Source organism: Lucilia cuprina, chromosome 5 (assembly GCF_022045245.1).
Source record: "Lucilia cuprina isolate Lc7/37 chromosome 5, ASM2204524v1, whole genome shotgun sequence".
Taxonomy (NCBI): Eukaryota; Metazoa; Arthropoda; class Insecta; order Diptera; family Calliphoridae; genus Lucilia; species Lucilia cuprina.
In genome coordinates, this window is record NC_060953.1 from 37,801,807 (window position 1) to 37,826,780 (window position 24,974).

The 24,974-nt window shown below is 30.1% G+C and overlaps 6 long non-coding RNA genes across 6 annotated transcripts; 4 read left to right on the forward strand and 2 right to left on the reverse strand.

The window, feature by feature from the left end:
• Window positions 1–2,642: 2,642 nt before the first annotated feature.
• On the forward strand, window positions 2,643–3,013 carry LOC124420448. The gene is made up of 2 exons (XR_006941214.1): window positions 2,643–2,759; window positions 2,823–3,013. It is a non-coding gene; the product is annotated as an uncharacterized LOC124420448 (long non-coding RNA).
• A 4,851-nt stretch (window positions 3,014–7,864) lies between these two features.
• Window positions 7,865–8,265, reverse strand: LOC124420386. Its single transcript, XR_006941163.1, has 2 exons — window positions 8,130–8,265; window positions 7,865–8,053 (listed from the first exon to the last, which is right to left on the reverse strand). It is a non-coding gene; the product is annotated as an uncharacterized LOC124420386 (long non-coding RNA).
• Window positions 8,266–10,137: 1,872 nt separating this feature from the next.
• Window positions 10,138–10,536, reverse strand: LOC124420328. The gene is made up of 2 exons (XR_006941123.1): window positions 10,401–10,536; window positions 10,138–10,334 (listed from the first exon to the last, which is right to left on the reverse strand). It is a non-coding gene; the product is annotated as an uncharacterized LOC124420328 (long non-coding RNA).
• A 3,550-nt stretch (window positions 10,537–14,086) lies between these two features.
• On the forward strand, window positions 14,087–14,725 carry LOC111682565. Its single transcript, XR_006941164.1, has 2 exons — window positions 14,087–14,325; window positions 14,546–14,725. It is a non-coding gene; the product is annotated as an uncharacterized LOC111682565 (long non-coding RNA).
• A 1,762-nt stretch (window positions 14,726–16,487) lies between these two features.
• On the forward strand, window positions 16,488–16,885 carry LOC124420353. Its single transcript, XR_006941139.1, has 2 exons — window positions 16,488–16,632; window positions 16,696–16,885. It is a non-coding gene; the product is annotated as an uncharacterized LOC124420353 (long non-coding RNA).
• Window positions 16,886–21,296: 4,411 nt separating this feature from the next.
• On the forward strand, window positions 21,297–21,702 carry LOC124419909. The gene is made up of 2 exons (XR_006940893.1): window positions 21,297–21,404; window positions 21,566–21,702. It is a non-coding gene; the product is annotated as an uncharacterized LOC124419909 (long non-coding RNA).
• The last annotated feature ends 3,272 nt before the right edge of the window (window positions 21,703–24,974 follow it).

Sequence of the window (24,974 nt, forward strand, 5' to 3'; positions counted from 1 at the left end):
AGAACTGAACTAGAACTGAACTAGAACTGAACTAGAACTGAACTAGAACTGAACTAGAACTGAACTAGAACTAAACTAGAACTAAACTAGAACTGAAATAGAACTGAACTAGAACTGAATTATATCATGCTTTATTTATAATATTTTTTTTAAATATTTTTTTAAACGACTAGAAAGTGATGAACATTTTCAAAAATGCTAGCTGCGATATTACAAAAGTGTTTGGCGTAACCGAATGTAACACTTCTTTTTTTATTTTTTGTATTATCACAACCCTTAATATACCACTAACAAAAATAATCTTAAAAATTTATTATTCTTTATACTTATTTTATTAAATCATAAAAAAGTTTTTTTTTTTTGAATATGCATTTTGGAAAAATTTAAAAATGGCATGTAAACAAACACACAAAGCGCAAACATAGCAGTTCTGAAGAGCTTAAATGCTATTTAAGGCAAAAATTATATTTTAGAAATGTTGTGGTTAGACTGCTATGTATTAATATTCTATTCCATGAATTTTGTTTTCGAATTATATGAAAGAATTTTTAAATAAAAACAAGTAAAAACAACCACTTAAGTGGGGAGGGTATTATACGATTGTGCTGATGTTTGTAACACACAAAAAAATTTGGTCAATACACCTTAAAGTATACCGATCGATTCAGAATCATTTTTTGTGTCGATTAAGACATGTCCGTCTGTCCGGCTGGTTATCCATGTAAACTTTGAGCGCAATTTTCAAGATAATTTGATGAAATTTGAACCAAGCATATTTTTTGGCACAGGGACGAAGCCTATTGAAAATGGTTGAAATCGGTCCATTATTTCACCTAGCCCCAATACAACCGTACCTCCCGATTTCGACTTTTTATGTCATAATTTCGTCAAATATTCTAGTAATGGGGTCTAGGGTCAACCCTCATACAAATCCCCTTCAAAAAATGTCTTATCGCAATGAAACTCAACAAAACTAACTATTATTTAAAAATATATACTTTTCCCAAATTTACCGAGGATTGACTCATATTCCTTTATGAACACTTTGTTGTCAGTTTGGAACCAGGCGTGTATATTCCTTTTTCCCTCTGTGTAACGTTTTCTAAGTAATATTTTTCTAAAAATACTTTATAATTTATTGATCAACTTTTCTATATAGGCATATAGATGTACATTTAGGCGAAAATGAAGCGTTTGTAAAACATGAAACCATAATGTGGTTGCTAAAAACTACAATATCACGTACAAACATCACATTATGATTAATAAAACTATATTATGATGAAATATTCGGACAATATTATAACCTTAATATGATATATTATTATACTAATAATGATCATAATATGATATTTCTTGATAGTAAAAATGATCATGTTTTAACTTTAACCATAAATCTAACCATAATATGTTGCTCTAAGATTATGGTTACCACAACTATATTTTTTCTCTGCATGTCATATTGGTATAAAAGTTGTATATATTTTACACACGTTTTACAATATTTAATTACTTGTAGGCGATTGTGGTAAGTACTTGCCTCTAATGATATCACCGTGTTGAAATCTATATATATATAGAAAATAGTAGCGTTACTGACTGACTGATTCATCATTGCACAGCCAAACGTCTGAACCTAGAATTTTTAAATTTTGACAGTAGATGTGTTTTTGGTTATATAGATCCACTAAGGAGGATTTTTTTTTTTTTGAAAATTTTTACATTTACGGGTAAAAGGGGAAAAACAGGTAAAACACATTTTCTTAATTATCTTATCACAATATTACTGATAAAAGAACAATTTTAAATTGCACCTGTATCTACTCTTAAAATTAGCAGATGGGTGTCTCGTGCTTTTTTGAAATTCGTACTTTTATGGGGTAAAAATGTGTACCAAAATTGGTACCTATTTTGTCCCTTTATAACTTTTGAACTAATGAACATAATCAATTTTTATAAATATTTTGGTAACATCTCCCAAAATTGTGAGACACATGTTTCGTACTTTTTTAAAAATCCAATCCTTTTTTGAGTATAAAAGGGAGAAAACTGTATTTATGGTACTTTTTTTTAGCACATTAAGAAAACTTTTTCGGTTTATTGAATTATTCCTATTAAATTACGGACTAACTCTGTAATATTTATTGTAATATAATTATTGCATTTGACTGGGGAAAAAAAGTACCAAAAAGGGGAATAAACGGGAAATTGAATTTTATTCAAACCAAGTTTTTTAAAATTTGAAAAAGTAGTTTATTTATTTTGGAATTCGTTTACTAAGGCGTATATAGGACCGAATTCGAGTAAATTGTTTGGTACTTTTTGAAAGCATTATTTTTCTGGAACAAATGAATGCAGATTTAAATCGTTTGAGTTTTATCTGTGAAATATAGATTTAAGTACAGAATATTTTTTTAAACTTAATTCTCGAAGAAGTATATTTCTAAGCGAAAAGGGGAAAAATTGTATTCTTTATTAGTACTTTCCACTTGGGTAAAATTTATTCCACTTTTGGTACTTTTTCTTTCTTCAAATGATACTTTTTGTATGTTCTCAGGTTTATATTAAAATTTACATATAAGAAAAAAAAACTTGTGGTTTTAACATACAATATTAAATTTTATTAAAAGAAAAAATTAACCAGTATGTTAACAAACATCATAAAGTAAATAAGTTAACCGATCCGAGAAAATATGAAATTAACTAATTTAATAATTGTATTCGTTTGTATTATTATCGCTTCAATGAAAGCTGAGGGTGTAAGTGACCATTATTTTATTTTTGGTATAAAACCATAAATTAATTTACATATTTTATTCCAGAATGGAATAGTATTTAGAACATTATCAAATTGTTGCAAATAAATTATGAACAAGAGACTGACTAAAAGATGGCCTGTGTTTTCTAAAAGAAAAATAATCATTTAGAAAATACATATATTTTAATAATATGAATTATATTTAGTCTTAATTGAATTATTTAAATTATAATTTTAAAATGCAATATTAACATACAACTTTTGTTTGCAATTAAGAGCGAATTAATATTAACCCGGTAACTGAATCTCGAAATCGACTATATATTTGATAGAATAGGTACTTTTTATACTAACACAGGGTGGTTCATTGGGATTTCAAGATAATATTAATGAAATTAAGCAAAATTACTTGATTTCAAATTAACAAAATGTATAAAGAACTACTTAAATTTCAGTAGATTTTGATCGAAAACCTCAAATTACTTAATTTCGTTTGGTCTGAATGGGCTATAAAAAGATTTACAAAACAATTTGCTTAATTTTCCTGGTGGCCTTATCAAAAATGATAGATGAGTGGGCTTTGAAATTGAACTCAAATATCACCACTTATAAAATATCGAAACTGATCTGACCCACTCTGACAAATTGTAAGACTAGGACTCTCTTGTCTTTTAGTAAGAACTCGACCAGGCTACTCACGGGTTTAATAACTATGCACTGTATGATTGGATATTGGTTGCAACGTATTTACGGGCTACCCATGTCATAGCTACTGTAGAAGTTGTTTGAATGAGAAGGAAGAGAAATCGGTGCTCAACCTTTCAAATAGAGTTTTTTCCATGTTCACGACTGTTTCAGGAATATATCACTGTTAAATATTATCGGTTCTATAGGAATAACCTGCTGGTACTCACGACGACCGCAGGGCCTCTAACTAGACTCGCTAAATAGCGAGTAACCCACTTAACCTAACCTCTTTGGCCACGTAGCACAGTGATACATTTGGAACGACAAAAATAAACAAAAACAAGTAAGAAATTATAGTAAGGCGAGGCCGATTATATAATACCCTACACCTGTTACAAAAGTAAAATGTAATTAAGTTTTCATTATAAAACATTTAAGTTGAATTACACCTTGCCTCACATATACTTCAGCTATAGTTGAGTAAAACCATGGGACATTTAAGTCAAATTTTGAAGAAGGCTTTTTATAGGGACTAGGGTTAAATGAGACCCGATAATTATAGAGTTCATGATGGTCATCAAGGCTAGTATAGAATTTGGTTTTGCAGCAAGATACGAGTATATATTAAACATAATTATGAACTTAAAAGCACTATTCTTCGGGTCCAGTTGTATGGGGGCTAGGTGAAATAAAGGACCGATACGGTACCATAAAAGGTCATGAGCTAAATTCCATTGAATTATCTCAAAAATTGCAACTTGTAGTTTGGTTACACGGTTTACGAGCTCTATTCGGGGGTACAGATGTATGGGGACTATGTGAGATCTTAACCACTTCCAATAGGCTTCGTCCCTAGGACAACAGAAGATCATGTACCAAATTTAATTGAATTATCTTCTTGCGACCTATAGTTTGATTTCAAGGTTTACAAGCTCTATTATAGGGTTCAGTTGTATGGGGGCTAGGTGAAATAATGAACCGATGTTAACCATTTTCAATACGCTTCGTCCTTGGGACAATCAAATATCATTTACCAAATTTCAGTGAATTATCTTCAAAATTGCTACCTGTAGTTTGATTACAAGTTTTACATGGACGGACGGACAGACGGATCGACTGAGAAAATGATTCTGACCCGATTGGTATACTTTAAAGTGGGTATAAAACCAATATTATTGTGCGTCATCAACATCAGCACAAACCCAATATACCCTCCCCACTAAAGTAGTGTAGGGTATAATAAAATTATCTATTTATATGTCCACACTTACTTCGGGCTCCACACATATAATTTAAACTTTATAGGTTCAGAATTGTAGAAAATTCGAAAAATATTTTTTTGAGAAAGAAATAGTATCTAATGTCCCCTTTTGTAATTTCAAAATTATGGAAAAATAGGTTTACACTTACTACGGTCTCTACATGCATAATTTCATGTTTCTTGGTTTAGTATTTTAAAAAATTCTAAAAGTACATTTTTGAGAATAGAATAATGGTAGCGATATTTTTGCGTTATCAATATTTTAGCGTTATCGGCTCATTTCGGCACCGGTAACAGTAGTAGTACTGAATAGGTTTTTGAGCGATAGCGATAGCTAACAAAAAATTTTCTACATTTTTGGATCATAAATGTATTTTTGGTTATAAAAACAGAAATAGATGACTGAAGATAAAAATATTTTAAATGCACATCCACTACACATATCAAGCCGAACAAAGCTAAAGAAATGCAACAACACTTCAGCTACAAACACAAAAAATGACAAAATACTACCAAAGAATATTTATTACAAAAAATACGGATCTTGGCGTGCCGGTTTGTTATGATTAACACGTATTCTTTATGTATCATGGCCCGCTATTGAAAATTTATCTTGTATGGACGCACATTTTATGTATTGAATATTCTTTAATACTACTTTGATAACTATATGTACGTATACGTAATATTTTTTCTTATATTCTACATACGGCTAAGTTGTCCTTAAATATTTATATAATTAATAGCCAAGGCTAGTTTTTGTGACCCTTTTTACTTCTACAGTATTCATCTGATATTAGCCAATAATATATTATTTTAAAGGAATTTGTTCTCAGGTGTGCACAATATATACATTAATAAGACATGGTAAGAATTATGGGAGTTATAAGCGTTTAAAGTTTTACTAATACATAGAAAGAAAAGTCACACGTCCCAGCAGTTCGACGGGACAGTCCCGAACTGACCACTTAACCTACCACTTGTGGTGGCCCCTTGCCACCTGACTACCCAGGTGACCAACCATTTTAAAATGGGCTTGTCCTACGAGGAAGTCAATCGTCACTCTACACCCTATAAAGACACAGTAAAAAGACGATTGCTCTCGCTTACAAATGGGACACTAAAGTGACGACTATCTTCATTCTCGATTACAAAGAGTTTATTTGTGACGAAAGACCAAAAACATATAAATTGGAGTCAGCCAGGTGGTAAGATATTAATGAAACTAAAATTTAAAAAAAAATCAAGTGTCTACTCTCTAGAATACTAAGGGACAATAACCCGAAAGATATAAATATGAGTCAACCAGATGGTGGCATATTAGTAGAAAGTAATAATCATTTCTTCAAAAGATGGGTAAAGTAACTACTTTCGGAAGTACAACAAAAAAAAACAACTTTTAAGAGTATAATCTCTAGGTTACTTGAGGACAGTAAAGAGACGACTGTCTCCGCTCCCGCTTACAAAGAGGAAACTCAAGTGACGACTGTCTTCATTCTCGATTACAAAGGGAACATTCGTGACGAATGACCCAAAACATACGAAATACGATCATCCAGGTGGTTAACTATTAGTGGAAATTGCTGTCTTTTTCGTATGCATTGACTCTTTGTCTAGATTTTTAGTCAACACATTAACACAATTGGAGGATCGAATGCAAATAGGTTGAAAAATATTTTTGTTTTCATTTGTGAGTTTGATAACAACGTTAGCTAAATACCGCAAAATATTTAACAAATTATAAAGTGAAGAATAAACTTATCAAACTTTTAATTCTAAAGTTGATTCAGCGTTATAAAATATATTTACTTATATGTGTAGTATACACTTTGCAATGAGTCAAAGCTTAAGGACGTTGACAATAAAATGTATTCAGATTAATCGTTGTTTATGAAAAATTGAAACAATAAAGTTTCTTTATAATTCTTCTACATATAATTCTAATAAAACAGTTTTCAAAGAAATTTAAATTCAAAGAAGTAATGTTGACTTGTTTATTTACATTTTATATGAAGATTAATTATGGAAACCAGTAAATAACAAATTTGTTGTAAAAATATTAAATACAGTGAAACCAAAACAATTTGTTTTAGAAAAATTAAAATATATGCAAAATATGCTATAATATTGTAGTAAATATGCAAAATATGTGCAATTTAACAAAATATGCAAAAATATGCAACAACAAATCTATGCCAATTTGTAGCAAATTCTTTGATTCGATAAGAAAACTTATTAAAAGTTTTTTTGAGTTACTGACTAAATGCGTTTGCATAGAAATCCTTATCCTGCTAATAACCTTAAAAGTTTTTGGTATATAATATGTCATAGCTTTCCCATAAGATTCGCTTCTGAAAATTACTCAAAGTATTATACAATTTATTACGTATTAATACCCAAGAAGAAACTTAGAGAACTTTTGGTTGAGGAAAGCCGCTTACTAGTGACCTAGGTTGAAGGAATTTTCTTCAAATGTTCAGAAATTCAGATTCCTGAATTTAGTTTCCTTAAAATTTTCAAACTTTTTCCACCTTCCTCCCATCTAATTTCGATGCAATTTTGACGAAACATAAAAATGACAAAAAAGTGTTCCAGTGTAATACTGTCGTCTCCGAATGCTCTACATTTGACTATATAGTCCCTTAGAAAAAAAGGTTTAAAAAATCGTTAAAATTCAGAAAAAATTTTAAAACCCATGTTTTAAATTAATCATACTTGCAAATTCTATAGCACTCGGTCCATAATTGGCTCAAGTTCTTGTTAAACCGCATTTCCCCGAGAATCAACCAGATGTTCGTAATAATATCGAAGCATGATTATATTTACAATTATTTACATTAAGTTGTGGTTATAAATGACAAAAAGATTCGGCATAACCGAATATAACACTAGTACTACTTAAATTTTTATATTAACAACCCTTAAATTCTTAAAGCCGTGATACACAGTTTTCAGATCTTACGACGTTGTCAGTAAAATCAGACGATTATTAGACATTTCCGTCTAATAATTGTCTGAACTTACAATTTTTCTTTTGCAACGTTGTCAGAAAAAGCATTAGCGAAAATGTTGTTTCAAAATTTGTTAGTTTACTGCCAATGTTGTAAAATCTAAGAATCATGTATACATAGCATTACTAAGAAAAAACCCGTAAAAGATTTTTATTCTTTAAACTTATTTTATTAAATAATAAAAAAATTGATTTTGTTTTTTGCATACGCATTTTGCAAAAAATTTAAAAATGACATGAAAAATATCATTTAAAATTATTAACCACACAAAGCGCAAACCTTGCCATCACCATTGGTCTGCCTATTGTTTGTATTGCCATTTCCGCCAATTACGTTCTGTAATAAAATGTTTAAATTTATAAAATAAATGAATAATTTTGAAAAAAAAAACATTATTTAGTTTAGAACTTACATTGCCGGGATAACAGGAGACAGCAGCAATAGCACAAGCCACAACCAATATTATTTGAAATAATTTCATTTTAGCTAAAGTTGCAAAACTGATTGATAAGAATGTAAACGGCAAGTGAGTTTATATAGCAGTTCTGAACAGCTTTAATGCTATTTAAGGCAAATATTATATTTAAAAATTGTTGTGGTTAAACTGCTGTGTATTAATATTTTATTCCATGAATTTAGATTTCTAGTTAAAATAAATTAAGTATAAATAGTTGAGTATGGCTGACCATATGATAACCTACATTTAATAATAAAGTATTTTACCTTAATTCTGAAATATTTTTACTAATTAAGTTAACTAAGTTTTGTGTTGACATAATAAGACATTTTACATAACTATGAGCTTAAAAGTCCTATTCGAGGTGGTACGGTTGTACGGTCTTGAAAATTGCGACCTGTAGTGTGTGCACAAACGAAGCCAAATCGATTGGGAGGTTTTTGATTTCGACTAAGAATACAATCGCAAACACTACACGAAGTCAAGAAGTATTCGGAGGTTTTTGATTTCGACTAAGAATACAATCGGGGGTTCTTACAATCGGCAATCTACAAACTCATACTACTTGAACAGGTTTTTTGTTAGGCGTTACTTAAATATGAATGCAGCATAAACGGTAATATCAGCTCTACTTCTAGTCACAAAAAAAGAAGATTTATTCATACATTTATCTATGTTTTTGTAACCGTCACGTTACATGTATTTAGTAAGCAATCTGCAAATTCTTTTCCAGATCAGTTCATAAAATCTCTCATATATGGATCAATAGGAAAAGTGACTTAATTCGACATATTTATATAATACTTATGTAAGGATATCTGGATGAAATTCAACAGGAGTATATTTATACCCTACACCACTTTAGTGGGGAGTGTATATTGGGTTTATGCTGATGTTTGTAACGCTGATGTGCTGATGTTTGTAACCTTAAAGTATACCAATCGGCTTAGAATCATTTTCTAAGTCGGTTTAGCTATGTCCGTCTGTCTGTCCGTCCATGTAAACCTTGCAATCAAACTACAGGCCGCAATTTTGAAGATAATTGAATGAAATTTGCTACACGATCTTCTTTTCCCAGGGACGAACTCTACTGAAAATGGTTAAGATTGGTCCATTATTTCATATCCCCCATACAACTGTACCCCCTAAAAGGGCTTGTAAACATTGTAATCAAACTACAGGTCGTAATTTTGAAGATAATTCAATGAAATTTGGCACATTATCTTTTATGGTACTGTAGACGAAGCCTATTGAAAATGTTTAACATCGGTCCATTATTTCACCTAGCTCCCATACAACTGTAAAAAGGGCTTGTAAACATTGTAATCAAACTACAGGTCGCAATTTTGGAGATAATTCATTGAAATTTGGCACATGATCTTTTATGGTACTGTAGACAAAGCCTATTAAAAATGGTTAACATCGGTCCATTATTTCGCCTAAGCCCCATAGAACTGAACCCACCAAATAGGGCTTTTAAGTTCATAATTATGCTTAATATACTTGTATCTCGACAAAAAGCATCAAAACCAAGTTCTATACTAGTCTTGATGACCCTGATGAACTTTATAATAATAGGGTCTCATTTGACCCTAGCCCCTCTAAAAAGCCCCCATCAAAATATTACTTAAATATCCACAGTTTTATTAAACAGTAAATGGCTTTAGTATATCTGAGGCAAGGTACGATTCAACTTGAATGCTTTATTATAAAAACTAAATCACATTTTATTCGTATACAGGTTTAGGGTATTATATGGTCGTCCTCGCCCGACAATAACTTCTTACTTGTTTTTTTTTATATTGATAAATCATTCTTTGAAATTTAGTACGGACTGTCGCATTATGGTTCATTCCGGTCATATAAGGACATCGTTCGATTATCACTTAAACGAATATTATTTATTAATCAATAACAAATTAAGTATTACTTAATCAATAACGAATAAAATTAAACAGAAATATGTTTTATTCAATAAATAAAAGTTATTATTATTTTTAACCTTTGTTTATTAAATCATATAAAATTGAGATTTTCTCACTTTTGAAAAACAAGAAAAATTACAAAATAACTTTAAAGCTGGTTACCACATACAGCGCAAAATCTGCCGTCACTTATTGTCTGTTTATTCTTTGCATTGCTATTTCCACCCATTGCGTTCTGTAATAAAATATTAGAATTTTTATAGAAAATAAAAAATTAATTATTATTTAGTTTGAAACTTACATTGCCAGGATTACAGGAGACGACAGCGACAACACTGGCCACAATAAATATTATTTGAAATAATTTCATTTATACCGAAGTTGCAAAACACACTGATGAGAATTAAACAGTCAATGGGTTTGTTAGCATATCGGAAGTGTTTAAGTAAATTTGTTATTAAAAAAAACTACATTGTGGTTAAAATGCCATGTATTTAAATATTTAAAATTATAAATTATATACTTAAATTAGCTATACCCAGCGTGCTATGCTACCCTACATTTTTGAGAATTCTTGAACAAATAATTCACCAGATACACGATTTGTTTTAATTTAGTTTATATGAAAGTTTGTCAAGCTTTCTATTGAAAGTCCAACCATTTCAGAATGGTACTATAGTTAAAAAAAAACTCTTCTGAAAATTACTCTACAAATAACTAATTTTATTAAACATTAAAAATTTATTCTTTATTAATATTCGAAAAAAATCAATATTTCATTCTCTAAAGGATGTTAACCACACAAAGCGCAAAATCTGCCATCACCATTAGACTGCTGATTATTAACATTACCATTTCCACCATTTTCGTTCTGAAATCAAATATATTATTTATTTAAGTCATTTATATATTAAGGATCTTATTCATAAACATTTAGGGCAAATTTTATTTGAAAATTTGTTTTAAAAACCTTTGATAAATGTTTATGAATAAATGGCTATAAATGTTTAAAAATGTTTATTAAAAACTTACATTGCCGGGATTACAGGAGACGGCAGCTATAACGCAGGCTACAACAAATATTATTTGAAATATTTTCATTTTATCAAAACTTTCAAAACTGATTGATAAAAATAGAAACGATAACTGGGTTTATATAGCGATCGTAAAGTATATTATTGTTATTTTAAGTAAACTTCTTATTAAAAACTCTGTTAAAGTCTATGTATTAAAATAGTTTTATTCCATGAATTTTATATTTAAATCCAGTGTGCTTCGCTACCCTAAAACAATATAAATAACATTTTACGGAAAACATTTTTAAAATCGCAAACTGTGGTTCAAAAATTAATTTAATCGACTAAAAGCCAAATGTTTTGTTTACACTTAATTCTATAATATTAAAGCCATAGTAAGCGTATTAAATATAAGGTATTTAAGGTTTCAGTTATTGTTTACGTTCGGTTCAGTGATGAATCAGCTGATTAACTTCTAGATTACGATTTTCTATGAGCTTCGTCTACGGTACCATAGAAGATTATGTGTCAAACTTCATTAAATTATCTCCAAAATTGCGACCTGTAGTTTGGTTATAAGGTTTACATGGACGGGGTTAAATGAGGCCCAGCATTAAGAAATGTTTGCTGATTTTGGTATTATTTGATATTATAAAGAAGGATACCGTTGTATAGAGGCTAGGCGAAATAATGAACCGATTTCAAAGAACAAAGACTTTGTGCCAAATTTCAACAAATTGTCTTAAAAATTGCGACCTGTAGCGTGCGTACAATGATTACATGAACACACACATATAGAAATACGTATGTTACAAACATCAGCACAAACGTATAACATCGTCCTCACTATAGTGCTGTAGGCTATAAAAATACGACTCAGCTGGAACGTCATGGAAACTAATTCTTGCTTAATGTTCGTATGGATTTCAATGCTGCATATCAGAGATACAATCCGCGCCGCCGACAACTTCTTTCGGCTGAAAAGCTAAGCCGGCTTTAACCTAGCCGCTGATTAAAATTGGAATCGCGCATGTATTTGAGAAAATAATTTCACCAATTAGAACGAAGTTCCCATTATTTTAAATTCTTATGGTAAATTAAGGAAGAGTTGCCACACAATATTGTGCTGATTTTAAAATGGTGAAAACTACTATAAATGTCCATTACCTGAAGTAAAAAACTTATATAGAGACAGGTTTCTATTATACAATACTAGCATACCCTGGGTGCTTCGCTACCCTAATAACATAAATAAAATACAAACAAAATTTTGTTTACTTTTATAGAAAATTAAATTTGATTTAAATTTTTTAATGTTTTAGTTTTATACTAAGGTCCCTACATTCTAAATTGTATTTTCAATATCTCTGTTCAATATCGTAAAAATATTAAAAAGAACCATCAGAAAAACGAAAAAGTACAAATATGCATTCATTTGTTCCAGAAAAATAGTGCTTTCAAAAAGTACCAAACAATTTACTTGAATTTGGTCCCATATAGGCCTTAGTACTCGAATTCCAAAATAATATACCAACAGCTTATTTTATGTGAGTAAATAAACTACTTTTTTGCCCAGTGAAATAGCAAACATTTGATTACAATAAATATTACAGAGTTAGTCCGTAATTTAATAGGAATAATTCAATAAACCGAAAAGTATTCTTATTTACACCCAAAAAGGACTGAATTTTAAAAAAGAACGAAACAGGTGTCTCATAATTTTGAGAGAGGTATCCAAAATATTTAGAAAAATTTTATTATGTTAATTAGTTCAAAAGTTATAAAGGACCAAAAAAGGTACCAAAATCACCTTTGTTACACATTTTTACCCCTTAAAAGTACGAATTTCAAAAAAGTACCAGACACCCATCTGCTCATTTTAAGAGTAGATACAGGTGCATTTAAAATTTTTCTTGTATCACTAATATTGTGTAAAATAATTAAGAAAACTTGTTTTATCCATTTTTCCCTTTTTACCCGTAAGTGTGCAAATTTCCAAAAATTCCTCCTTAGTGGATCTACATAACCAAAAACACATCTACTGTCAAAATTTTATGATTCTAGGTTTATCCGTTTGGGCTGTGCGATGATGAATCAGCCAGTAACGCTACTCATTTATATATAGATAATAAACGCTTATAAGGTCAATTTGCGAAGAAAAAGTTAAATTAAGCCGAAAATTTAGCCGGCGCCGATATTTTCTATAATAAGCCGCAGCCGACCTAAAATGGTTGCGCCGCCGACGCCGATCATTTTGCATCGAATTGTATGTCTGTTGCATATGCATCATACTTCCCTTAACATGTACACGTTTATGGATTCTAATTTCAGTATTTTTCCATTGTTATTCCGGTTATTTTTTCGCAAGTTGTTTAAATGGATTTCAAGCAAGAATGTATCAATAGTTCCTCCGATATACGATTTTTTTCTAATTTATATTAAAAGTACTATGCCTCATTTTTCTGGTTATATTAATATTAAAATGGACAAAATTTGAACACTCCAAATTTTATAGTTTCCCAGATAAACGAATTTTTAGACTAATTTTATGCGGGCTATGATACGCCCACTACTTCATATCCGCCCTTTATTGAACAACAATTTCAGTAAAGTTTAACGGACAAGATTTGGGAAGTGTAGCTGTTAAATTTACATCATTTGGTATTTGCTAGCAACATAGATGTGGGATGTGCCACACCCAATGTTGCTAGTTAGCCCATTTTTTCCATTCATATACATACTTATGTATCAAAGATACAGAGATATACTGCATTTAATAGACATACAGAAATACACTGTGAAAATTTAAAGAAAATAGGTTTAGCCATTTTGCCGGCTATAGTGAAGTGTATATTTGATTAGACACAGTCGATTAAAAAACTTTTAATTGTTAGTTGTCAATCAGTACCTAAAATATATGAAGCTAAAAAAAATCTGCTGAACTAATGTAAATATTTTTTAAACTATTTAATAAGAATGCTTTAATATTAAAATTCAAATGAAAAATATTTATATATACTTGTGGTTGATTATGATTTTATATGTAATCGCAAATGTATAAATATGCATATCAGCTAAGAAACTTTTACAGTTTACAACGTTGAGAACTATCGCCTAACTAGTCTAAAGTACTTTTGCAACATGAAATTATTTCAAGTGATTTTTGCAATTTCCTGTATAATTGCCCTCGCCACTGCAACTCCTGGTCATGTAAGTTTAAATATACTACAACAAATACAATTTAATTGTCCAATTCACAATCAATGTCGTATCGTTGTAGCACTGTATGTCATAAAAATTTTTCAAATAAAATTTTTTGAAACAAAAACGAAACAATAATAAAAATTTACGACATACTACGATACAACCGTACAACATCGATTGTGAAATGGATAAATGTATATCTCTAATATAATTAAAATTTTTACAGAATATTATTAAAGGCAATTCCAATAAGGGAAATGTACAGAAAAATGCTAATGTCCACGTTGGTATAGCCGGTTAATTTACTCATATATATGTATATTATTATGGGTGTTTTTGAATATGTATTCCTAATTGAAATTTTTAATAAATATGACTAAATATAATATTTGATTTTGTATCACCACTTATGAGATTATAAGATAATCTATATTATATATTAAAAGCTCGGTAGGATCCAAACCAGCGTTACCGCAGGAGAATTTTCGGAAAGTTGCACATAGTGCTACCAATATTCTGAAATTATTTATTGAAAATAAATTTGTTCCATTCACAATCGATGTCGTATCGTTGTAGCGTCATAACAATTTTTTAAATAAATTTTTTTTAACAAAAAAAAAAAAAACAAATCAATAATAAGAAATTACGACATACTACGATACAACACCGATTGTGAATTGGTAAATTGCAATCCCGGTGTAAAGATGAGCTACTTCTAGGCTACGGGACTATAAACTGGAGATGGTCAAATGTATCTTCGGCCATCCCTTGAAATAATTTCACATGGTTCTGGTTCGACCAGAGTACCACATGATCTGGTACTACGGGTGGACAGTTTCCCACAGGACTATGTCTGCGGCCTAGTTGATGTTCCTTCAGGACAAACAGTAGCAACGGTTTAATAATGTATGAAAGGTATCTTATACAAGTGATATAATTGAATTTTCTCTCCTTGTCCAGGTATATTCAGAGAAAACTCTGTTCATACCAAACTTACCACAGTGAGTTTTCTGGATTCGTACTTCGGTCTACCGTTTACGTCTCTAGGTGCTGTTGCCGGCACAACTGATGCCATCCAATCTGCGTGGTTGTAAACGTAAGTGATATAACCTTAAAGTTAACATAAATCTGACTATTACATATTATGATATAAGGGTAGAAGGGAACCATACGCCACTATATTTTGTGAGCGGCCTCAAATTAAAACCACAATACATATTCTTAAATTTTTTTTGGTTCGGATACTTAGATGTGTTGGCTTTAGTTTTATTCCTTTCAATCTTTCCTAAGTCATTCTCATGTACATATTTTTTTAACTTTTCCGCGATACCGCCCCATCCATGTAATAAATGCGCCAAGGGGATGGAATCTTATGTTGCTGTTTTATACTTTAATTCATTAAACAAAGTATAATAAACGAGATATTTTCTGTTTATTTCACAAAACTTAACAAAAAAATTAAAACAAATTATTACTTATTTTTCTATATTTTAACCAAATTTTGTTCTACATCACAAGCATATTATAATATTTGTCGCATGTGCCCCACGTGCAGTTCTAGGGTTTAGTTTTAAATTTTTTTCGGGCTTCAAATTATGTTATCGAAAATATAATTATGTCTTTTTGTTCACTATTATTGACGTTCTAATACTGACCAATATATTTTTTTTTCTATCACAAAAACTAAAAAAGTTAGCACAAAAAGTTCACACAGTGAATTTGAAATTAATGTTTCAAATTTTCAGGGATGATAGATAATCGATAAACGAAAACAAAATTTATTAATGCGATAAAATCGATTACTCGGTTTTCAAGTTATTCGCATTGACAGATGTGCCCCTATGGCGTATGATCCCCCTTCTACCCTATGATTTTGATATATACCCGATAAGAATTAGAGATGGCACCCATTCATGGGTAATTGGTGTCTGTGTAACATGCAGCTGAAATTGTTGTAAAAAAGAACGAGTTTGTGAATGACGAATAATTGCATCGTCAGAACAGGGTATAAATATACCTATTCTGAGTAATTGACTTTATAAATGTGTAATAAAATTAGTTTTAAAAATATTTATAGCTATAATGTGGTTTATAATAAATTCATATTTATACATAGATTTTATTCAAAAATATTAAATTATACTCATACAAATAAGTTTCACATAAACGGTATAAATAGGCATTAAATGCAAAATTTTTAACAGATCAACGTAGTGCACTGACATTGAACGTTTTTTTTTCAACATGAAATTATTTCAAGTAATATTTGCTATTTCCTGTGTTATCGCACTCGCTATGGCAAATCCTGGTCACGTAAGTTTATCTTCTTTAGTAAAAACTTCAATATAATTTTAAAAACGTATTTAAATTTTACAGAATATTATTAAAGGAAATAACAATGGCGGTAATAAACAGAGTAACGCTGATGCCAGCTTCAGTTTATGGGGCTAATTAATTGATAATATTGGAACGAACATATCGAAAGCAAAATTTTGGAAACTAGTAATATTTGAAATTGTCTAATGTTAATAAATGAGTTAGTAATTCCTTACAGTTATGCACTTTATATAAAACTGTTTTATAATATACAACAAATGTGGATGTATCACCATCAATTCGCCATTAATTAATGGCCCAATAGAGTTCAAGGTTTGTTTGGTATTGAAATTAGGCAATATAGGTTTATGTTTTCGAATAGCCCCCGTACAAGTGGTCCCCCGAACTTCAGCTGTCATAACTGGGGAAAGGATTTTTATGCAAATGTATAGACTGTAGTGTGCACATAAGCATTACATGGACACATGTGGATGGAGCTTAATTGATTCATAAAGATATTGGTTTACTTTAATGTGGGTGTAGGTCCAATATTTATGGGTGTTATAATATGTAGGGTATAACTGCAGACAATAGAAAACATTCAGTTAAAGTTTTAGACAAATCGAATAACGTAAACTCATAATATGTAAAGCTGTAAACTCACCGATCATCGTAAATTTGTACGATTTGTTTGAAATCATATATATGTCGAAGCCAGTAATCAATATTATAGGGACCTTATATGATGGGTAGGGCCAATTATGATCCTCTGTTCCCCATAATTTAGAATTTAATTTCAGAAGTCAAAAAAACTGATTTATTTGAAATTTCATGGCATTTGTTTGTTTGCTTTTAAAAAAATTTTCAGGGGGTACGTTTGTATGTGGGCTATGTAAAATCGTTGACCAATTTTGCCCATTTTCAATACTAAACATTTATAATTAATAAAGAATATTTTGAGAAAATTTGATTTCCCAATCTCTTTTTTTTGTGGACGCTATGGTGTCAACAACAGACAAACGGACGGACATAGCTAGATCATTTAAGAATCTTACGAGGTCCCATATACTTTATAGGGTCTAAGAACAATATTTCGATGTGTTACACACGGAATGACAAAATCAATATACCCCCCCATCTTTTTTAATGCAGGGTAAAAAAATTCACAATTAACCCTCAAACGTAAATATGTATATATTTTTTAAAAATAAAAGACTTTCAAATCCATTTATTCAAATTGTGGGTTTTAGAGAAAAGCAGATATCAAAAGCGAAAATATATTTAAATCGGTCAAATTGCTTTCAAGAGCATTTACAAATTTTACTTTTGTTTTACTGAGCTATTTATAGAATTTATGAACATGTCAACCTGTAAGTTATTTTAACGTTAACAGATTAGTTTCAAGTTAGAGGTCTGTGACCGCAGTAGTAAACTCGGTTAATCACATTTCATTAGTTTTGCTAACTTACATATAGCACCAGCTACAATGAATTACGTGTGAAAGGTTTTTCATAAATCGATTTACTTAAAATTAAATATAAGTCGTAACACTTAAGCAATTTGAAGAAAAAAATATTACATGGAGAAAAAATATTACAATATTATCAGGACCAATATGTTACAGGCAACTAAAAATTTGACTTTAACAAAGTAAATAATATAATAAACATTTTGAAAACCCATAAAGGATGTTGACATTATATACGTTTTACTGTAAAGTATCTAGTATATAAATAATAGTTCTTATGAAACTATCATAACTATCATAATCATAAGACGTACTGTGAAAGCTGTGAGAAAATTAAAGAATAAAATGCTACTTTTTCAAGTTATATTCGCAATTGGCTGTATAGTTATTGGTGTTTTGGGTGCGCCAGGTCACGTAAGTATATCTGTTTCTTTAAAAAGTATTTGAGAAATATCTCCTTGTTGTTGCAAATCTGAAAAAATACTTAATAATATAAATAATTTTTTACAACTACAGAATATAATTAAAGGAGATTATAACTCGGGTATTAAACAATCGAATAGTGATGTTGGCTTAGATATCGAAATTCCAATGGAAGTGATATTGGCTTAGATCTGGGAATCGCACCAGAAAATTTATTTCAATTGATTATTATAAATGCAATAATTAATAAATAATTTGTTATATTTAGGAAGGGCGTAGTAATATGCCGAATTTTTGAACTTGTAAAGTTGCCATGCTTTCAGCAATTAATTTTATTCACTGTTTTTGGACTTTATATACTATTAATTCTTGTCAGTTTTATAAAATAATATGTGTGAATACAATTAATTGTCACTGTTATTATTTTTAAAATAAGGCGAGATTTTGTTCTTACTCACAGGGACACACTGTGGTAATTCTGATATGGACAGAGTTTACTCTGAACATATCTGGACAAGGAAAGAAAGTTCAATGGTATCATATGTATATGATACCTTTCATCCATCATCAGACAACCCAGCACACTTCTCATTTATCCGACACATTCATAAGAGAAAACGACACATTTATATGAAGCCTGCATATCCCATATTCATCCCGTAAAATATACAATCAATACCAACTCATTTCCAACGCTTAGTCCCATAGTTACTCCTCTGTGGGGTATCTGTTGTTTCGGAAACAGCACCGAGCATATCCCGAAATATTGACTTTATCTTACATCAGTCCTTTAACCGCAACTCACTCTTCCTGCGAATTTCAGTTTAAACCACAGCCACTACGTGGATCCCGAAGCAACCTCAACCTAATTCCGTTTGTAATTTTTATAATATAATTTACCGATTCTATAAAGTTTAAAACTTACTTACATTCTTATTTATAACTATATATTTATATAACTACTTATTTGTTTGCCACTGGCATTTCAATCAATTTCTTTAATTGACACGAAATTGCCCATATATTGACTAAAATAACCAGGGCAAGGATTTCTATGCAAACTCATGTTTTTTTAGTCAGTAACTCAAAATAACTACTTGTTACTAAATAGCATCGATTTGTTGTTGCATATTTTGTTTTAAATGCATAAATTGCATATTTTGCTTTAAATTGCATATGTTTTGCATATATCTAACATTTTTATAGCATATTTTGCTTTTTTTTGATTTTTCTTGTTTTGTCTGTTTTTCATATTTTTACAACAAATTTGATATTTACATATTTAGAATTTTTTTAAATAATTATAAACAAATTTCGATTTAACAACAAAATACTAAGTTCTATGAAATGCAATTTTACATAGTTTTATTTAATTTTTAAAACCACAATAGCGCGAAAGGTATTTTGAGTTTGTGCTGCTAATTGTAACGTCCAAAATATTGATGCTTAAAGTATCGGTTCAGTAAAAATTTTTGAGTCTGTCCAACTGTGTGTAAAATAAAGTGATAACTTGATGAAACTTTGTTACTACATCTCTTTCGCGTCCATAACTCACTTAAGAACATTACCAAATGATTAAATTCGGAAGAAATATAATTTATACAAAAATACATTCATTCACCAAATTTAAATTAGAATTGCTATCAAGCTTTCCACTTTCAGAAATTAAATATATAATATTTAAAGTTGTTTCTTATTTGTTATTCTCAAGATCGTAGTTCCGTTAAAGTGGTATTATAGCAGTCCTTAATAACCTGTATATTTGTTGTCAAAAACTTAAGATCTGAATCAAAGTAAATTTATGAAGTAGCGACACGAGTTGTTGTACAACAAACGTCTACAAAAACCACAGGCAATTTGTTTTTGTTCGAAATACTAACTTGTTAAAATTTGTTTACAAAAATGAACCAATAATTAATGGAAAATATGGCATTATTGTTGTACTTTCCAAAAATATGTTGTTATTTATATTAAAAGTCACAAAATTTTCTTTATTTTTTAAAAATTAGAACATTTTTAAAAATATTGTACACTTAAAATATACTTTTTCACATTAAAAACAACAAATTACTCAGAAATTTTGCAAACGTTAAAATGAAAAACAAATATGGCAACATAAACATTTTTGACAAGTAAGTCCACAAATAGCAAGTTTAAAAAAAATAGTCAGCTGTTCAAATGAGTCTGTCTACTTTATAAATTTACTTTGATCTGAATATCTATTAATAGGTATCATTACAAAAAATATTTCGTGTTGCATATTTTTCATAGTTTTAGTGCATATTTTCTCATTTCGCATATTATAGCGCATATTTTTATTTTTTTAGCATGAAAATCTTTGCTCTGATAATAATAAACGCAGATGCAATAAATATCTATTAGAAAACATTTAAAAAAAAACTATTATTAATTAATTAATTAATGTTGCGAAATCAACATACACATATTTCCTTTCTTAACATTGATTATTTTAAAACCGATTTATTTTAAAACTTAACTAGCTGAGTGGTAGGAACTATTAGTAATGAGTGGTTTATATGACTAATATGAAATATTTTAATATTAATGACGATTTATGAAATAGTGGTTATCGATTATTGAATATTTCCATATCAGAAGGTAATTAGTTCTAGCTACTTTTTTATTCGATTCAATTCTATACAGTAAATTCTAATACAGCACTAGTATTTGTATGTATTAATAGAAAATAAATTTCTATATAAACGATAGTTTTAAGCATATATTATAACAGTATTAGAAAATATTTTAACAAGACATTTTTACATTTGTAAATTACAACAAATTAATAATGAAACTATTTCAATTAATATTCGTAATTGGCTGCATGATTGTCAGCGTTTTTGCTACTCCTGGTCATGTGAGTTTTTTTTGTTAATATTATTATTTTTCAAACCTTAAATCCGATCTAAATTGTATTGAACATTTTTTATCTTTAAAAATTTTGTTTTTATTATACAAATGTGTTTACCAAGTTTCAACTAAAATAATTTATTTCTTAAAATCTGCTTAAAATTTCAGAATATCATAAAAGGCGATCACAATAGTAATATTAATCAAAGCAACAGCGATTTTGATCTTGATATCGATTTTTCGTTATAATTATAAAAATTATGAGAAAAAGTTAAAAAAGTAAATAAATGAATTACTAACACAAATCTAAATTTTTCGAACATATTTTCATTTTCAAATTAAAAACAAGAGTGCTATATACGGCTATGCCGAATTTTATATACCAACCATCAAACCGTTGAAAGGTTGATATTTTGAATAGGACTTAAATATGATTTCAAAGCTATTTTCTCATTTAAATTAAAGTAATTTTCTGAAGTGGACCTTATATGGTGGTTAGGGTCAATTATGGACCCTTTCTCATAAAATTCGGTAGAGACATTTGATCGTAAGAAACTCAGCTCTATACATGTGTTTTGAAATTAGTAATGAGCGTTAAAGTTATCATCTGAAGTTGGCCTTATATGGGGAGTAGAGTCAATTGCAGACCGATCCTTATAAAATTTGTCAGAGAATATTTTCTGAAAATTTCTTAATGTTCACAGTTAATTTAGAAATATTCCACAGATCGAGATGGACAATTTGCCCTCTCCCATCTATTATTTTACTTAAGCTGAGGTAGACAGTTTGCCTACAACTTTGTGCTTCTTACATGCTTGTGGCAATTTTTGTACTTGGTTCTGCCGGTCTATATATTTGAACATAAACATCACATTTGCGATGGCCTAAGCTAAGTTAGCAACACCACCTAGAGCTGTATTCTGTGGTCCGAAAGAACACATTGTTATAAATCAGGTGTGAACAGAGTAAATCCTGAACATACCTGAACAAGGAAGTAAAATTTAATGGTATCAATTTCCATTCATTCAACACACTCATAAGAGAACAACATTCGACGCACTCACTCTAGGTATAAGGCAGTATGCATACGCTTAACACCAATTCATTTAAAAAAGCTTAGTCCCACCTGTCACTCCTTTGCGGGGTATCTGTTGTCATTCGGCAATAGCACCGAGCTATATATACATTCCGAATTATACACTTTACCGTGTATTAAGCTCATAGCCGAAGTTCGCTTAACGCGCTTTTGTGTTTAAGCAACAGCCACCATGTGCATTCTGATTGACCTATTCAATAACCGGGACAAGACAAAGTCCGAAACTCTGACCTGTTGGCTACCAATTCTCGTGGTATCAGATTATGAGGTTCTCCGATTGACCTATACAATAACCGGGACAAGACAAAGTCCGAAACTCTGACATGTGGTCTACCGGTTCTCCCGGTATCAGATTACGAGGTTCTCTGGTTTAACCCCATATCAAATAATTCCCAGGAAAGTCAGGGGATACATTAGAATCGTCACCAGTTTATAGTCCCGACATACTAGAGCTATTAGGCATCCTTTCCCCGGAATTGTAATAACACCAAGTTGAAGTTCTTTATACATAGTTAGATAAATGTCTAATTTACCACAACCTATAGATACACGAGCTGACAACTGATAAGAAACCTTAAGAAGAAGCAAACTTAGAAGAATCTCAAGTCAGAGAGAGTCCTTTGAGTAAAGACAACAACGCCTCTAAAAATAAAGAAGAATAAAGTAGACAGTATAAAAGGAAAAGATTTGCAATCTTACGCTAAAGTTTCAAGAGAAGACATTGCGACGATCTTTGCTTTGAATTCAGTAAGATTGTGATGTTGATGAGGTTTTTATATCACCAAAGTTCTGGCATCCGGAAGAACTTTCTGAGACAGTCAAATGTCTACCTAAAATAATGGTGTAGTCAACTTGCTAATGAGCTCACATTGGAAATTCTTAGAAGTTTTTTCGTTCTTAGCCGATCGAATCAAGTATTTTATTTTTTGGTTCAAAGAAACCCATACTTAAAAACTTCTAAAACCTTTTTTAGGAATGATTTGTGTAAGGATTACTTAATTCTTTTTCTTAGTGTACCGAAATCAAATTTATGATATGACACTATGACTTTCTTCTTCATCCTTCTTCATTGCGTAAAGACATTCATTCATCTTTTACTTACAATCACTTTTCGAGTGCAACAAAATGCATACGCATATTTAACACTTAATAAAGTAGTCAAATGTAAATATTGACACAAAAATACACACAATGCGTACACAAATATTGTATAAAGAATTAAGTTGAGATAAAATTCTTAGAAAACTGACCACCGCACAATATTTAAATTGTATTTTAGTGATGACAACAACAGAGATGAAGCAGTAGTTTCAGCATCATAATCATCAACAAACGGAAGCTACACTCATGTATGTGCTACATAATGATGTTGCTGCATATGCATACAATTGTATGCAATATTAGGTGGGTTTACATTTATAAACATTTTTCCATTTTTAAAGGTTTAAGAATGTTGTTTTCAATTCAAGAATTAATTTTTGTCATTTTACTACTCTGGACTCTATCGGGGCCATAAAGATCGCAGAACTCATGTATGTATAATATACAAGAGTTAAATTACAAAACTTCATACAATAAAAAAACCGCCCTAATGTTCATATTTATTGTAGATTTAAAGCAAACAAATACCTATGTCATAACGAAAGATTTTCTAATATACTCGGAAGCCGTTTAAACAAAGTTACAAGTGCCGAACCATAATTTACCTTAACAGTAGATGAACAGATGCCTTTTTAACTAACTACTAGTAAGTGGCAATAATGATTACTGCTGAGAATGATGAATGTTTGTTTGATGTCGATAATGATGAGTAAGTAGCTGATGCTGATGATGATTTTGGGATTTCAAGTGCAAATAATGCATTTAAATGTTTATTATTGTCACCCTTAAGGCGGTATTCACTACCTGTTGACTTTGATCTATGACTGTGTGAGAGTGTATATACTCGTATCTAGATTGTGTGCCTACATCCATACGCCTCTATTAATATCTTAATCCGTACTGTCCACAAAAACATCACATTAACTCATGCATCTTAGACAATATGCAGATGAGTTGCTGTTGAATTGCTGTTTAGTGAATATTTATGTGTAAATGTTTATTTTGTTTGTCACTTTGTGCTGCCAACTCTAATTACAATTCAACCGTAACGTTAATCATCTTTGAAAATGAGCCGCTTCTAAAGAGAAACCGCCCGCCCCATTATGATTGACAAAAAAAGTTTTAAACGGTTTTTGTTGGTTTCCTTTAAAATTGTAATTGATTGCCGCCATTTTTTTGAAGTGTCTCTTCAAATAGTTTAATATTATAGTTTATTAGTGTTTTTTTTTGTATTTTCTTTATTTTGTTAAAAGATAATGGTTTGATTTGATTAGTGTTTTTATTTGTTTAGACAAACGTAGTTAAATGATCATTGTTTAATTAAATTTCGTCTTTGTTGTTTTATTACTTTAGCTATTGCGTTTAAGTGAAATCAATATT